The following is an 18,724-nucleotide window of genomic DNA, read 5'->3' as shown; positions in this document are numbered from 1 at the left end:
AAGGTGGTGCCAAAATCAGAAGAGAATGACTTATAACATGCTATTTTTGTAAATACAAAAGAAAGAAAAAAAAGTTACTCAAATAAGTACGAGGTGGTATATACCATTTCCCAGTTTTACTTTTTACTTTTTTTTTTTAATGCTGTAATCCATTTTTAAAAGATGGAGGCGGTGAATAAAGCCACGCCCCTGTTTGTAACATACATAAAGGGAACATTTTTATATATCGCATCATGCACAGCGTTAACAACTTATACTGGTGATGTACAATGTATTTGCTCATTCAAACTTTAATCAATAATTTCACTGACAAGGACAAACATTATAAACCTTATTATTTATTCATCGGCTGATATACAAACATTGGTCTTTGCTGATGTACTCTGAAAAAATCACGTATTTAGAATTTAAGCAGAAAATTCGTCCTTGAAGTTATTGAACTATTAAAATACCCCCCCCCCCCCCCCCCATTTATCAAATTGGCTTACAACATAAATTATAATCCCAAAAAAAACCTCATATTTTAACTTACACTACATAACACAGACAAATCACCTAATTGTTTTGAAGAATGTGACTGTTTCAAAAAGTTGGTAATTATTGCAATAAAAATGCTAAAAAATCAATTCTGTGTAATATTCGTTGGCTTCGATATAAATCACTCTCAACATATCAGTTTAATATTGATTTCTTTCATAGCTTATGGAGAACCCGCTATATTAGAGAATAAATAACGGCTAATAGGAACAGCCGTTCATCTATTATGCTTATTATACTGCTGTATTCTATTTTTAGATCTAACGGTAATCCTTTGTCCGATGATAAAAATTGAACATTGGCTTTACGGAACAATGTTAATCCCAAACCCTATTTTTAACAGAATATAATAGAAAGATTCTTCTTCTTCTTCTTCTTCTTCTTCTTCTTCTTCTTCTTCTTCTTCTTCTTCTTCTTCTTCTTCTTCTTCTTCTTCTTCTTCTTCTTCGTCTTGTGGAAACCTCCAATATTGTCGAGGATCACTCCACAGTCTGTAGGGTTTTACATTGTACACTTGTTAAAACTCTGAACATAATACTACTAAAAAATACCTAGATTAAAAAGTCACGTTGTGAACTCTAGCAACCGCGTGAAGGCATGTTGGCAACCGTTTTCGACCACTTCAGCTGGGAGGCTATTCCATAGTCGGGCAGTGGAAGGGGAAAGCGAATACAGGTGGGCGTCTGTTTTTGATGTTGGGATGGTTACTCTTGCTATGTGTCCCCTCGTAGTTCTTGTGCCGGTATCTTTGATGTCGTTTGGAAGTTTAAGGCACGAATTTTTGTAGTCGATCTTATGGAACAATTTAAGTTTATCTATCTTTCTTCTCTTTTCCAGAGGTTCAAGGCCAATCCGTTGTGTTATTTCAGACGCACTTGAGAAAGGATCGAATACGTTTGTGGTGCGTCTTGCTGTAATTCTTTGGATGTTTTTTAAAGTGCCCATGTTTTTCTTTGTATATGGGTCCCAAGTTGAGCTGCCATACTCCAAAATTGGTCTTACAATAGTTTTAAAAGCAAGGGTTTGAGTTGAGATTGGGCATCTTTATAAATTGCGGGTGGTGTAAGCGCTTGTTTGATTTGCCTGTGAAGCCAGGTGACATATGTGGTCGTTCCATTTAAGGTTTTAAGCAAACTCAATGCCAAGGTATTTTACTGTCTTTAAATGTTCCAGGTTTTGACCATGAAGTTGGTATTCAAAGGCAATCGGTTCTTTCTGATTTGTGATGGTTAGAACATTGCACTTTTATACGTTGAATTCCATTTGATTTATTGTTTCCCATTCTTGTAATTTAGCTAGATGGTCATATAGCGTTTTGCAGTCGTCTGTTGTTCTTATCTGATTATATAATGCTGTATCGTCAGCAAAGAGGTGCACTTTTGACCTTATACCTCGTGGAAGATCATTTATGTACACTAAAAATAGGATGGGCCAAAGGACTGAGCCCTGAGGTACACCCGATGTCACCATCCCGATAGTGGAAGTCTCGCCGTCGACTAGAAATTGTTGGGTGCGATTGTCAAGAAAAGCTGCAATCCATTGTAAGGTTTTGTTCCTGATACCAAAGTCATACATTTTCTGGATTAACCGATGGTGTCGAAGGCCTTGGCAAAGTCCAGTAGCACTAAATCAATTTGACCTCCTTTATCAATAGCAGGAGACAGATCATGTGTTAATGATATAAGTTGAGTTTGACATGAGCGGTGCTTCCTAAATCCGTGATGTTCATCACAAAAAAATACTGTTAGTTTCGAGATATTCCGTTATTGAGGATCTCACTATATGCTCTAACAGATTGCATCAAATGCAAGTTAATGAAATTGGACGGTATTTTTTAATCCTGCTACTATCACCTTTCTTGTAGATGGGTTGGACAAAAGCATGCTTCCAAACAATTGGTATGTCTCCCGTTTCAAGAGATAGTGTGAACAAATGTGTGAGGGCAGGTGCAAATTCGTTACTCAATATCTTTAAGAGACGGGATGGTATTTTGTCTGGGCCACATGCTTTCTTTGGATCTGGAGTGGCGAGGAGTTTGGAAGCGCCCTCTACTGTCACATTGATTTCGGCCATAGTGTTGTGATCGTTTTCTTCGCCTTGTAGTTGTTGAGTGGAAATGTGGGTGTGAGCGTTTGAAGCAAAAACAGAGCAGGATTGGTTATTAAGTATGTCTCTGCTTTTTCCTTTGCGTTAGAGTATAATGCATGATCATACCCAAAGGGCGCTATACCAACCGAATCGCGCCTCCTACTTTTTATAAATTTCCAGAGCTTTTTGTCTGAGTCTTTACTGACAAGTTCCTTAACATGATTATGATAGGCTCCTCTACTCTCTCTTTGAGTTTCTTTTTTCAGTCGGACGTACTTTTACCAGTCTTTCTTACTGTTGGACTTTCTCGCTCTGCTCCATGCCTTTTGTTTCCGTCTGGAAAAAACGTTTGACGATAGTGTTGATCCATGGTTGGTGACATTTCCTTGAGCTTTCCTTCGTTGTTACATGTTTGGACATCATTTTGTTTAGGTGGTCGTTGATGGCAATCCAAACGTCCTCAGTGCTTTCTAGATGTTGATTAATTATGTTTTCACTAAAAAGACGTGTTTCTGTCCGCATTTCAGCGATATTTGCCTTTTTGTAAATAATAATAGGGTGCGATTTTTGTGTGATTTTGTTTGCTTTGATGAGGATGTCATGGTCACTCATGCCTGGAATGGTTGTACACTTGACAATTAAATTTGGTCGATTTGTGATAAATAAGTCGAGAATATTTGTACCCCTTGTTGGGTTTTTGTTTATTTGACTAAGGCCAAAATCTTGCAATTTGTTGATAAATGTTTGGTTTATAAATGAAGGGTATAGGTAACTGGTTATTTTGTTCTTTTCCCCAATTGATATCAGGAAGGTTCAAGTCTCCACTTAACCAGAGTACATTTTTTTGGGTCTAGGCTATCTATACAGCGTGTTATCTCAGTCATTTGTTCCATAGTTGAGTTTGAAGGTGTTCTGTACATAGCGCCCACAGTGAGTAGGCCTTGTTCTGTTTTAATATTTACGAACACCGATTCTGATTTTGTTTGAATGTCAAGCATTAATACTAAGAGGTTCGTTGTTGTTGCAACCAGCACCCCACCGTACCTATCTCCTCTGTCTTTCCTGAACACGTTGAAATCTGTTTCTCGTGGAAATATTTCACTGTCCTTTATTTCAGAATGTAGCCATGTTTCAGTACCTCTGGTTTTATGTCTGATATCAATTTCCAAAATTCGGGTAGTTTTGGAGTTATACTTTGAAAGTTTATGGTCATAGTTCTAAACATGTTTCTCAGTTCACCATTTCGATCACTGTTAGTTTGCCTGTTTGTTATATTAAGCGCGTTTTTTGAGTTGATTCGGTTATTGATTCTTTTTATTTCATTTGGCCTCATATTGAGCCTTCTTCCCCTCTTTGTTGTTATTGTTTTATTTTCAGAAGTCACGTTCTCATTAAGTTAAATTAAGTCCTTCATACCATCAAAATGATCAGCTGTTGTCACTGTGTTTTGTTGATATGTTGATGTGTCGTTTTCTATTGGCGTGTTATTGTGAGTGTCGTTGATCAGAGACCTTGGGCACCGTTGTGTGTGATGTACTTTTAGTGCTCGATTAGAATGAGAGGGCGGTGGTCAGTGACCTCTTTGAATATTTATTTTTCTTCGTTTCAGCACATCCCCACGACTTGGTCGTAGCTACTGGCTATTGTTACCGTGATACCAAGACGATTCTGTGTCATTCCAAATGTTGTCGTTATACGCATAAAAATAGATATGGCACACCGTGACTAAAAATCTTAATGTAAATGTGAACAATAAATGTCTAATAAAATACTTCAAACATTGGGATCTACACCACTAAAATGTTAATCTATCTAGAAATCCTCTTATTAATTTCCAAGAAATATGTATCACAATATAGAATAAAACTTTATTAAAACGACTGTATAAATCAATACAAATCACACAATCAGGGAGAGAAATAACAGCAGAAATAACCGTCTGCCGGTTAGGCGAACTACACTGAACATTCGCGAACTACACTGAACATCATCACTTGATAGATCAAGAGAGATTTAAGATTACGTTGTCAATTTTTTGTTATGGATATGCTAGAAGTGCGTAGAATAAATTATACTCGCAATGAAAGTCAAAGGTAAAAAAGGACTGAGTATTACGACCAAGCAGATTTTCTTTGAACCAGTGGATGACAGAATTGGCCTGAAATAAAAGAAGGTTTGAAAGTTAATCGTGTATATCAGTCTGTAAAAAGAGTTTTCTAAATTTTAGATTTGCCAGTAATAGGCATGATCTATATTACATTTCCATGTGCTCGAGGTCATTGGTCACATTGCAAAGTGTGTTCAAAATGACCTACATAGCGAAAAGTGTTCACAGTTTAAGAAATATCCAACGTTACAATTGGTCATTTTGCTAAGCACGACTCATGGGCATGTTTACAACTATCATAAACAAGGCAGCGTGTCTAGATACATTGAGAAATGTCCAATCGTTGTACAGCAACAAATCATGTGATCGATGACTAGGTTGGACGAAAACATGAATGTAGATCGCTCCATTCTGTGCTCGATTATATAATTTTTACATTGGCTATTTGGAGCAATGTTGATCCCCCAACTCATATTTTTTTAAATATACAATACATAATTTCAGGGGGGAATAAACCCGTGATCTTAAAAAAAAAATTTTAAAAATAAAAATAAATTATATATATATATATATATATATATATATATATATATATATATATATATATATATATATATATATATATATATATAGTTCATAATTTAGCCCAAAAAGTCGTCCTTCAAATATTGATCAATTTAAACCCGATAGTTCGCAAAGTCTTTAAGGAAGTCCCAGGCTGGAGAGTTCTGTTAAGATGTCATTTTGAATCGATCAATATTTGAATGACGAGATTTCTGGCCTAATTTATGAAAAGTGCAACATCCTACGTATTATTAACCGGAATACAATGCCTTGGAACCACAAGGGAGGTAGCAGCTGTGTGAACAATCATACACCCCTCCACACACACACACACACACTATTAAAGCACGCCATCTGGAAGTGTAGCATGGCTGCAATGTCGTCATCAGTTCTTTCTGATACTCTGATTTCCTTGTGGATGTGCAGAGTTTTGGTTTTTTGGAATTGAGATATCCATAGCTGCATTTTCTCGCGAACCTGTTGCAATGGAGGATATACGTTCTGATGCGTCTTGGACGTTTTCATCTTGGAGGCTAGCGTCGTCGGCGTACTCGAGGGAGCTTATTGAGACCTGGTTGGGTGGCAAGCCGACAGTAACTCCGGCATTTGGGTTATCGTGAATTTTGAAGATGTGCATGAGGCCGGTAATGAAAGCGATTGGGGGAAATATATCGCCTTGGAGCACACCACGAGCAATATTGAAGGCTGCAGAGGTTTCTTCATTTCCGTCGGGCTTTCTAATTCTCATCCAGATGCTGCCTCGAAGATGGTTTGGATAACGCGGCGAAGTTTTACCGATGCTCCAGCAGAGCTGGGTGCGTTGTCTAGAAATGTGTGGCTTACAGTGTCAAAATCTGCCGTATAGTCGATGAAGGTAACGACAGCTGGTTTGGACTCGTTGATGAGCAAGTCAATTTCCACTTCAGGATACATATATTAACCGGAATACAATGCTTTGGAACCACAAAGGAGGTAACAGCTGTGTGAACAATCATACCCCCCTCCACACACACACACACACACACACACACACACACACACCATTAAATTACGCCATCTGGAAGTGTAGTATAATCATCATCATCATCATCATCATCATCATCATCATCATCATCATCATCATCATCATCATCATCATCATCACCATCATCATCGTCATCATCAACATCATCACCCACAGTAATAAAAATTATTTGTTTGTTTATATTGTTTTGTTTACAGTGGAATGATTATGCTGGTTTTGATTTGCGTGCCGAATTGGCAAACTGCCTAAAATAAACTTTGAATTGAATTGTATTAAATAATGGCTCAGTATCCCACACACATTTCTGTATTCATATCCCACTTCATTGTATGCACCCCACCCACCCACACCTTCCCAAAAACTCCAATTCTTCATGACGACCTCTTGTATGTAAAATAATCTTCCCTGTATGGGAAAGAGTAAGAAGAGACATTGGGTGACAGTGACAGGAAACACTAAGGAGAGAGTTTGGGTGATAGTGATAGGAAACAGTGAGAAGAGACATTGGGTGACAGTGACAGGAAACAGTAAGAAGATACATTGGGTGACAGGAAACAGTAAGAAGAGACAATTTGTGACAGTGACAATCAATAATAGATCCCAAGACCAGAGTCTATCCAACTAGGTGATTCAATACAATTTGATGAGAAGTAATCACTATTGTGAACAAGACGAAAAATAGAAAAGAGAGGCAGTGATTTGGACCGGTCACGGTCGGTGTGTGATACCTCACGTGTGTGGACAAAAATCCTATGGACTTACACAAGGATTGAGTCACACTAGTCGAGCCCGTCACCGGTACAAAACGTGACGTGTATAGGGGTCTTAAGGAAACGCGGGTCGAGATATTTTAAGTTACGAGGTGCTACACCTCCAGGTGACGTGATTTAACGGTTGGGGGGGGGGGGGTAGATGGGGCTCATGTAACTACTGATGAATGTGAGGCCTCTTTTCACCACATAAATCAATAAACAAACAAATGCAAACAGAGCTGTTTTTTTGCAAATGAAACAAATAATAACCTTTATTACATTTTGTCCACACAAGTCTAATATCAAAATGAATGTTTAGGATGACGGCTATTTTCCTTTTTTTTTTTAAAGAATTACACCTGAGACTTTGACAAGTTGGGTTGAGGGGGGGGAGTGGATAGAATTTATCATAATCGATCCATTAGTAAAGTAACGATTCTTATAGATAGAACGAAGATGACGCCAATCTGGTCTTTTTTATTTATTTTTTATTTTTTTGCCATCGGCATTTATGACCAATTCTCACTAAACTGTATTAACCAGACTATAAACGTTCAAGGTTACACATAGTTTTGTGTGTTGGTCCGTTATACTTCCTGATGGCAATGTTGTGAGCTTCTTAGCCAAACGCATACTATCTATAGGGTATTGTGTATGGGCCGATGAATTTCAGGCCTCTTTTCACAACATAAAGATAAAGTAAGCAAAACCACACGACACTATCGTGACGCACAAGGAGACATAAACCGTTATATCATATTTTTTTTTGGCAACATAATTTTAACTTAAAAATTGATTGTGTGAGATGACCGTTATTTTGTTAGAAAGACTTAAACCTGAGACTACACCAAAATCAGAATCTTAAATTTTTGCAGGTTTAAATTTTAATCAAAAATAACATGTTGGCGGATAGTGTCATCTAAATATGTCGAATTTTTAAAGTAAAGGGGCAGCGTGGCTCAGTGGTACGGTCTTTGCTTCCTACCCTAAAGGTACCGAGTTCAATCACCCGCCGCTCCGTTGTGTGGCCTTGAGCAAGTCACCTCGCCCTAGCTCACTTTGCGGCGCTGCTCTGCGGCTGACGCCTGGGTAATTCCAGTCTTCCCTTAGAATAGACACTAAAGACAAATTTCCCCTTGGGGATGAATAAAGGATTTTATTTTTATTTTATTTTTTTAAAGTTTTCTGGCCAAAAATCAAAAGATGTGTTGTTTTAAAAAACAACCAAAAAAAAAAAAAAACAACAAAGAAACAAAGCCATTGATTTAGTAGTCAAATACAGCTGCTACCTCCTTGTCGTTAATCAGTTAGTGTTGAAATAAGACTTTGAAACAAAACGGATTTAGCCTTTACAAAGAGCAATGTTCAATAAATCTACCCAAAGCGAATTACAACTGGCCCAAGCAAATTAACCGGTAGATATTTGACCAATCAAAAACATGGGATTGTGTGACACGCCTTCAAACGTGCTCGGACAAACCTAGATGGTTGTTTATAAAAAATGACGTGAAATGAAATCAACCGCTCACTGATCAGTGTTATTGTTTTTATACCTCCAAATGGGAGACTAGTTCTCACACGATTTTCTCGACCAGAATATAAACGTCGGAAGTACGCATAGTTTTCTATAGATAGTTCGAAGATGACGTCACTCAGGTCTTTGTTATTGTTTTTTGCCATCCACGTCTATGAGTAATGCTCACTGAACTGTATAGATAGTATGCAGATGACGTCACTCAGGCCTTTGTTATTGTTTTTGCCATCCGCGTTTGTGAGTTGTTCTCACTAAACTGTATTTATTAACCCGACTATAAAAGTTCATGGTTACACAGAGTTTGTGTGTTGGTCCGTTATACTTCCGGATGGCAATGTTGTGAACTCCTTGGCCAAGCGCATTCTATCTATTAACCTGACTATAAACGTTCATGGATACACACAGTTTTGTGTGTTGGTCCGTTATACTTCCGGATGGCAATGTTATGAGCTTCTTAGCCAAGAGCATACTATAGATAGTATGCGCTTTGTAGATAGTATGCGCTTGGCTAAGAAGCTCATAACATTGCCATCCGGAAGTATAACGGACCAACACACAAAACTGTGTGCAACCATGAACGTTTATAGTCAGGTTAATACAGTTTAGTGAGAATTGCTCATAAAGGCGGGTGGCAAAACGCAATAACAAAGACCTGACTGACGTCAACTTCGATCTATCTATATTGGTACTATTGATCAAGCGATATAACTGTGGGTATTTTACTAAGACACACACCATCGACAGTAAAATCTGTGTAGGTCGCTATGTTCACCAATCGCTACCATTGTTTACATTATGACTACTGTCCGATAGGCGTGGTTATCGAGGTGCAATATGAAACATGTGTTTTGATAGAATGCGCTTGGTTAAGAAACTCACAACATTGCCATCCGGAAGTATAACGAAACAACACACAAAACTCTAGTAACCTTGGCAATGTGTGAGATTCTAAGCCAAGCGCATACTATCGATATAAAAATGTGGCCAGAAAACTCGTCCTTCAAATATCGATCGATTTGAATGACCCTCATCTTGGTAAAAAGTCTCAAACCTAAGATTTGATGGAAGACCTCGAGAGGTCCCAGGTTTGAAAGTTTCTGCCAAGATGAGGGTCATTTAAATCGCACATACACTTTGGGGGGGGGGGGCACATTAAATTTATTACACGCGAACAAACTAAAAATTGTAAGCGCATTATGATAAACTAAATTCGATATGATGAAAAGTAACAGTGGATGGATTGCGTTTGTTTACAATTTGCCTATAACAAAACAAATACTAACAGGTGTGTTTGTGATTACCATTCGATCGGATACGAAATAGCGATTAAACTACACACATGGACAACAAAGGTTTTATTTTATTTTCACCATTTAAAAAGTTCAAATTAATAAAATGATAAAATAGAAAATAGACAAAACAAAATTCCTTCTTTACATCCCTAAGAGGAAATTTGTATTCACCGTCTAACCCAAGGGAAGACTAGAATAACCCAAGCGTCAGCCGCAGTGCAGCGCTGCAAAGTGAACTAGGGTGGGGCGTCTTGCTGAAAGCCACTCAGCGCGGCGGGTAGTCAAGCTTTATCCAACTGGATTCAATAGTCACTTAGCCCAGCAACGGCGGCCACTGTGGTTCTAAACAAATAAATTTGGTACTTTTTTATTCTTCGTGCTGGCTTGAACTTTTCATATGCCTTGTGATCAGAATGTGTAAAAGTAAAAACATGATCAAATTTATAATGTTTTTTTCCCCTCTGGATACGCTATTTTGTTCGTCGGAGAAATATTTCATAAGAGCGTCCGCCATTGTTCCGATAGTTTAGAGCCAGTTACTAAGTTACCATGCGTCATTACGAGATAAGTGACGTTACGACTGTTGAAGCGTATTCAGGTACGAAGCAAAGACCGTACTGGTGAACCACGCTTCCCAATAATAGAAAGGCACCTTTGGTATTTTGGGCATATCGTTAACTAAAATGGAGAGAAAGATAAAGTGGGTAAATGTGACTCATATATAAAGGAACAACACAAAATAAACAACGTTTCGGCCCTTGGCCTTCGTCAAGGGCCGAAAGGTTGTTTGTTTTGTGTTGTTACTTTATATAACAATGACTATGAAACTTTTTGTTTTCTATTTTTGTAGGAAATACTCCTTTTAAATCAAAGCCCTGTCTCCACTGAGTAAAAATCTTTTTGAATTTTGGAAATCCATTCATAAATAACAAAGTTATGCAGTTTCAAATGTGTCATTTATTGGGATGACTCACAAAGAGAAAAAAATACGGAAAATATGGGACGCTTTTTCTGCGTTTTATTCTGGTTTGTGGCTGTATCTCGCTTAATACGTGGAATAAGATATTAAAACTTGGCAATTGTATGGCAAAATTATCAGAAAATATGATGAAGACATCAGAAAAGTTCTAACTTGTATAGTTTTAGAGCTGTATGGCGAGGGTCAACTATAATTTTGTTTTAAAATATACATAATATTGATCATTTGGAACTTTTCCGAAGTGTAATTTTGTGTCTACAAAACATACAAATCAAACGAAAAATGCCTGCTAAATTATTATCAATCAGTCCCGTGAGACCATGGCTTATGTTATTTCTAGTATTTATTTGAGAGAGAGAGCGAGAGAGAGAGAGAGAGAGAGAGAGAGAGAGAGAGAGAGAGAGAGAGAGAGAGAGTTAATCTACTATCCCTATGACATAACAATGAAACAATGCCTTAATTTTAAAAAAGCGTGCGAGGATTTGTGTCGTCAGTCACCGCGAACAAGTTGCCAGATGGCCATATGTGTGGCCAAATATATAATTTTGCTTCTTTTATTAAATTTTATTCATCTATTTTTGTCTCATTGACATTTATCCTAGTCTATTCAATTTTCTGTTTGTTAAAATTTAGTTACTTTTAAGTGGGTCAGTTTTAATAGTGAAAGCCATATGATTTTCTATTTAGCCACTTTTGAAGTCGAATTTGGTCAGGTTAAAGTCTGGCCACCTGGCAGCCTTGCCTCGCTCACGTCATTTTCGTGCCGCGCGATGGTGGAGCAAAATGGCCGTCTCCATATTTTCACTCATTGAAATACAAATTGGGTTGATGTTTTGTGAGAATACGGGAAAAGTACTTATCATAATCCAATGAAATTTGAAATATAAATAGAAGAAATGTGCATATATAACCTTATGAGCGACAAAATATCTCCTCTTTGTAGTTTTAGAAATATTGTACTCCAAAGAGTAAAAATCTATTTTTAACGGTCTTCTGGTAATCGTACGATTTTGTCGCTTGACCAGGGCCTTCTAAAAATAGTATCGGGCCTGTCCAACCGAATTGCGCGAGTTCTCTGCTGGGCTTAAAATTTAAAACCCCCGCGATATTTGATTGTCAACAAAGTTTGTGTGTACACATTACTACACACCACAGTTACGCTGGATTAGCCTACCTGTTGATACAATGAATTTATCGCGTCGTTTGTTATTATTTCTGTTCATGGATATATATTCATTGTGATTGCCAATCCCACCATGATGTTTGTTGTGTGTATCTTTTAAAATCTAATTTAGCAATTGAAAAATAATTTAAAGGTAATTTAAAAACTATAGTGTCATCTAAGCCATCATCTGCCGTCGAGCGAAACCTTGACCTGTTGCCTTGAGTCAAAACAAAACCGGATGATCTTGTACTTGTACACATCAAAATGAAATTGTCATTGGTAGTCTATTCAGTGATGCCAAAACTCTGGTCTGGAGCAAAAAATTCCGGGTTCCGGGCAACTTCCGTCAAATTCCGGTGAGGTCAAATTCTTCCAAGGACACCCCCCCCCCCCTTCCAACCACCACATCATCATCACTGCCACTAGAATTATAACCACCATCACTACCACTACTACTGCAACCACCACCACATCATCATCATCACTACCACTACTACTACAACCACCACCACATCATCATCACTACCACTACCACAACTACCATCACTATTACAACCACCACCACCACATCATCATCACTACTACAACCATCACCACCACATCATCATCACTACCTCTACTACTACAACCACGACACCACATTATCACTACCACCACTACTACTACAACCACCACCGCCACATCATCATCACTACAACTACTACTACAACCACCACCGCCACATCATCATCACTACCACTACTACTACAATCACCACCACCACATCATCACTACCACTACTACTACAACCACCACCACCACATCATTACCACTACTACTACAACCATCACCACCACATCATCATTACCACTACTACTACAAGCACCACCACCACATCATCATTACAACTACTACTACAAACCACTACCACCACATCATTACTAACACTACTACTACAACCACTACCACCACATCATCACTACCACTACTACTACAACCACCACATCATCATCACTACCACTAATACTACTACAACAGCTACCACATCATCATCACTACCACATCATCACTACCACCACTACTACAACCACCACCTCATCTTCATCACTACCACCACCACCACATCATCATCACTACCACTGCTACTACAACCACCACCACCACACCATCATTACTACCACTACTACTACAACAACAACCACTATCACATCTTCATCATTACTACCACTATTTCTACAACCACCAACACCACATCATCCTCACTACCACCAGTACTACAATCTCTACCATTTGATTTTGGTGCTTTATTCATTTGAAATAAGGAAACTTTGGGATTGTATTTGGCAATGTGTTTATGTATCATAGTATAATTCTAATCAGTTATCTATTTAGAACTATACAAAACGTAAACACAATGCCAAATACCATTCCAATTCCTTTTTCTTGTGTGCGGAAATTCCTCTTTCGGCATTGAAATTCCTACGAGTGGTGTCTGAAACTCCTGTGAGCCAAATTTAAAATTGGCGTCTCTGTCTATTTATCTTAATTCTTAAAAAAAGCTCACCTCTCAATCAACATCAACATCATCTTGCTAGAAATTGTAAGTTATCATATTTAACACCATCAATACAATTCTCCTTCTCATCTCCTCCTTTTCATCAACCTCCATCCCCTTCACCTCATCATCATCATCATCATCATCATCATCATCATCAGATACCCCCCTCCAAAATTCTAACCATTCATCTAATCACGGTATTAATCAAAGTTGCATCATTCATTTTTTCATCATCAAATTAATCGGCAATGACTGTATTAGTATTACCGTTGTGAAGTGAAAATATTGAAATATCACTTGCCTCCTTACTTTCTCCGCCTCCCCCCCCCCCCCCCCCCCCCCCCACTCTTCTTCTTCCCATTTGATTTCATTTTTGGTCCGTCATAACTAAATGAAAGATAGAGGGGGAGATGAACTATAAAAGACTGCGAAGAGAGAGAGAGAGAGAGAGAGAGAGAGAGAGAGAGAGAGAGAGAGAGAGAGAGAGAGAGAGAGAGAGAAAAACGAACAATTACTAAACGATATATATATAATATATATATATATATATATATATATATATATATATATATATATATATATATATATAGAGAGAGAGAGGAGAGAGAGAGAGAGAGAGAGAGAGAGAGAGAGAGAGAGAGAGAGAGATATGGGCGAACAACTAATAGACACGAGAGAGAGAGAGTTGGTTCGAGCGGTAGTCTGTGCGCAGAACTAAGCCCAGCAGAGAAAGTGGGTCATGCGCGGTTCGCTCTGCCTATCTCTTTTGGTCGCCTCGCGCTTGACATAATCTAAAATGACCTCTTTTCTAAATGTGTGCCAACTTTCAGTCATATTCATCTATAAACAGATTCGTAATTAATTTTTTAAAGTAGCATGTACGGAACGGCTTCGTCCCATATTTTGTCGTGAATTTGGGCACTTCGTGAGCGAAAAAGAGGCCCAAAGATTTGTGCGGGATAGTCATTGCTACTTTATAATATATGAGTCACATTTACTCACTTTATCTTTCTTTCCAGTTTATTTGCTCATTTAGGCATCTCTAGTTTTCGTTAACTAAAGACAAAACCACGTTCCTTTCAACTGTAGAGAATAGAAATGAATGGAATAAGACCACGGAGACATCATAGGTTGTCAGTTCTTCAAACCCAAGAAGCCCATGGAGTAGGAGTTTATCCCAGTTTCTAAAGCGTGAAACGGACAATAGCAATTGCTTGCTACACTTTGGATAGGACTACAGTCTATCTCAAAGTACTTTCCGCCAGATCTAATAGACCCGTCTACTACACATCCCACTCAGTGACGGGATGGAAGGTCAGAAGAAAAAATAATCTCGACTGAGATCGATCTTTATCCCTTTGCGTGTGAAGAGAGAACTCTACCAACTGAGCTATCGGGACCCCAATCATAGGAAGACTAAACCCTTTTCATACAAGAGAAGATAGGGTTGTTTTGTTTGGGGGGGGGGGGGGGCATTTTCACTAATAGCGGCTGGACAACTGAATCCTGTTGAGCAACATTTTTTTCACTCTTATAATTTTACATTAAAAAGAGCAGATAAAATAGGCTTCAACAGTCGTGACGTCACTTCCCTCGTAATGACGCATAGTAATTTAGTAACTGGTTCTAAACTATCGGAACAATGGCGGACGCCCTTAAGAAATACTCCTCAGACGAGCATAAAAGTGTATCCAGAGGAGAAAGACGTTATAAATCTGATCATGTTTTGACTTTTATACATTCAGATCACTTGACTTATGAAAAAGGTCTAGCCAGCATGAAGAATATAAAGTACCGATTTTCTTTGTTCAGAACCAAGCTGCTCGTTGCCGGGCGGACGTGACATCAGACTATTGAATCAAATCATGATAAGAAATAGGGAAGAAAAGTAGTGGCATCTAACACTCTATTTATTCTTTTGCTTCCTAAATCTTTCTTTGTTTGTTTTTGTTATAAGGGTTTTACGGCGCTTGCAACACATTAAGGTCATATCAGCGTCAGTAAAAAGGAAGGCAATGAGAAAGTAAAAAGTTCTAAAATTACAATTAAAGCACCCAAGAAAAGGTAAGACAAAGGGGAATGGTTCAAATAAGAAACAGGTGTAGATTCCAAGAGCACACTATCAAAGTACTTTGTATGAGATCACAAAGTCTCATCCAGACTCAAGCACAGTCACCTCTAAGAGGAAATTACTCAAATGTTTTACAAATCATATATAATATAAACATTACAGAGAGATGATTTACAAGGAAAAAAATATAATTTCCCAAAACTAACTATACATTTGACTGTTTCCCTCTCAGCCAGGGTATCCGGTCAGGACAAGGACAAAACCAAGCATTCCAAGACAAAGAAGACAGAAGCAAGTTGGAAAACAGATACAGGGGGATAGAAGACAGAGTAAGTATCTCCTTGTCCACTAAGGGAGGTCAGGAATCCCACCCAGTCCTAAATCTTTGGGAGTGTGTATGTAACCAGTCCTTCGGAGTACTTATAATGAATAGTGTGCATTAAGGTGGCACAACTGTTTTAGTAGCAGGATTTATTGGCAGGTTCTTATAATTATGCGCGAAGATCATCACTCTGAAATCAGAAGATTAATGGCACGGGGCTATGTATCCAGTCTCTCTGGGTGAGTGGTTTTACATTTCCAATCAAATTGGATTCAATAGATAGAAAGAAGATGACGTCACTCAAGCCTTTGTTATTGTATTTTGCCATCCGCGTTTGTGAATGATTCTCACTAAACTGTATTAACCAGACTATAAACGTTTAAGGTTACACATAGTTTTGTGTGTTGGTTCGTTATACTTCCGGATGGCAATGTTATGAGTTTCTTAGCCAAGCGCATACTATCAATAGTCTGATGTCACGTCGCCCAGCAATGGCGACCAGCGTGGTTCTAAACAAAGAAAATTGGCACTTTGTATTCTTCATGCTGGCGAGAACTTTTCATATGTCATGTGATCAGAATGTATAAAAGTCAAAACAAGATCATATTTATAATGTTTTTCTCCTCTGGATACACTTTTTATGCTCGTCGGAGAAATATTTCATAAGGGCGTCCGCCATTGTTCCGATAGTTTAGAGTCAGTTGCTAAGTTACCATGCGTCATTACGAGGGAAGTGACGTCATGACTGTGGAAGCGTATTGGAACCAGTTTTTTGATATCACATTTTTCTTCCCTACTAGGGCCATGCTAAGTCAATAGATAGAATGACGTGTACAACATAGTTTTGTATGTTGGTCAGTTATTCTTCCAGATGGCAATGTTGTGAGCTTCTTAGCCAAGCGCATACTATCTATAGAAGGAACAAAATTGTTGTCACTCGGCTCTTTATTATTGTTTTTAAACAATCGTTTTTGTGATTATTTATAACTAAATTATATCTACAGACTAAAAGCGTTCAAGGTTAGACCCAGTTTTGTGTGCCGGTACGTTGTGTCCGGCTGGCAGATGCTATGAGTATTTATCATAAACGCATAGCAATAATAAACGTTCAAGGTTAGACCCAGTTTTGTGTGCCGGTACGTTGTGTCCGGCTGGCAGATGCTATGAGTATTTATCATAAACGCATAGCAATAATAAACGTTCAAGGTTTGACCCAGTTTTGTGTCCCGGTACGTTGTATCCGGCTGGCGGATGCAATGAGTATTTATTATAAATGCATAGCAACAATAAACGTTCAAGGTTAGACCCAGTTTTGAGTGTTGATCCGGCTGGCAGATGTTACGTGAGTGTTGTATCATCAATATACATGTTGATGGAAATCAGATTTAATATCCTGTACTCTCGTAATTATTTAAATACTTGGGTGTTCTGCTAACCAGGTACGGTACCAGTAAACTTGAGATTAAGGCGAACAGGAATGTCAACTAATTCGAAGGTTGACTGAAGTGAAGAATTTATGAATAAAGATGAGAGAAGATAGATTGAAATGGTTCGGACAAGTAAAGAGACGAGAGAGAGGGAGTACGTGGGGAGGAAAGTATTGGACTTACAAATAGCGGGAAAGAGGAAAAAGGGACGCCCAAAGACTAGATGGTGGGATAAGGTAAAGGATGATATATGAAAGAACTGGGCTTGGAGGAATATGATGTGCTGAACCGAGATGCATGGAGATGTGGCATTCATTATGGCAACACTGCAAAATGCGGAATAAGCTGAAAGAAGAAGAAAGATTGTCAACAGCAACACTAACGAGACTGACAAAAATATGGATAAGTCCATTCAATTTCAAAATAAAAATAAAGCTGTACAAATCACTGATACTTTCCATCTTACTCTACGGCTGCGAGGCATAGACATAACTTCGGAATTAGAGCGCAGAATATCTGCTTTTGAGATGAAAAGTTATCGAACACTCCTGCAGGTGCCGTATACAGAATCATCATCTAGTCAGCTGATCCTGCGTAGGACGTTGCTTCCCGAACTTTCTTGCGAAACAGATTACGGTTTTCCGCCAGTCTACTTGCTTGAGTTGTTGCCATTCCCAGCCATTCACATATTATATCTTGTTCCCAGCTTCTTGTTGGTCTACCTCTTCCTCTCTTGCCGTCTACCCTTGTCTGCAGAATGTGCTTTTCTAATGATTCGTGGCGAATAAAGACGTACTGGAAGAAGTGCAAGATCGTGCAGGACGACAGGAACCCCTCATCACCGCAGTTAGAAGAAGGAAACTGTCATGGTTTGGATACAATGTGAGGCATGAAGGTTTGTGGAGAACGGTGATGGAGGGTACCCTTGAAGGAGGAATATGAAGAGGAAGACAAAGGAAAGTTTGGATGGACAATATCAAGGAATGGACAGGAATGAAGATGGAAGAACTCTTGGAGAAGGCCAAAAATAGAGAAGAATGGCGGAAAGTGGTGACAGCTGCATCCCGTGTATCCTCCCGACAATCATCAGATCATTGGGATGAATGAATGAATGAAAATAAACTTTCGTAATAGGAAAATAAATACGATAAAAAAATTTTGGCCAGAAAATCATCCTTCAATTATCAAACGGTTAAATTGATTCCCGTCCTGTCAAAAACTCTCAAACCCGGAATTTGATTCGAATCCCAGGATTAAACATTTTTGGTGAGGGTTGTTTAACCGGTCTATATAAATAATGATAATAATAATATAATAATAATAAT

The 18,724-nt window shown here is 38.4% G+C and overlaps 1 long non-coding RNA gene across 1 annotated transcript; it reads left to right on the top strand.

Annotated features, from left to right (window-relative positions):
• The first annotated feature begins 12,028 nt into the window (after positions 1 to 12,028).
• Positions 12,029 to 16,997, top strand: LOC144980581 (uncharacterized). The gene is made up of 3 exons (XR_013646927.1): positions 12,029 to 12,398; positions 15,883 to 15,979; positions 16,977 to 16,997. It is a non-coding gene; the product is annotated as an uncharacterized LOC144980581 (long non-coding RNA).
• Positions 16,998 to 18,724: the final 1,727 nt, after the last annotated feature.

The sequence above is a fragment of the Berghia stephanieae genome, chromosome 10 (genome assembly GCF_034508935.2).
Source record: "Berghia stephanieae isolate SIO BIC M18660-M18661 chromosome 10, UCSD_Bste_1.3, whole genome shotgun sequence".
In the NCBI taxonomy this organism is placed as follows: Eukaryota; Metazoa; Mollusca; class Gastropoda; order Nudibranchia; family Aeolidiidae; genus Berghia; species Berghia stephanieae.
Note: the sequence above shows the minus strand (reverse complement) of the source record. Positions and strands in the feature narration are given on the sequence as shown.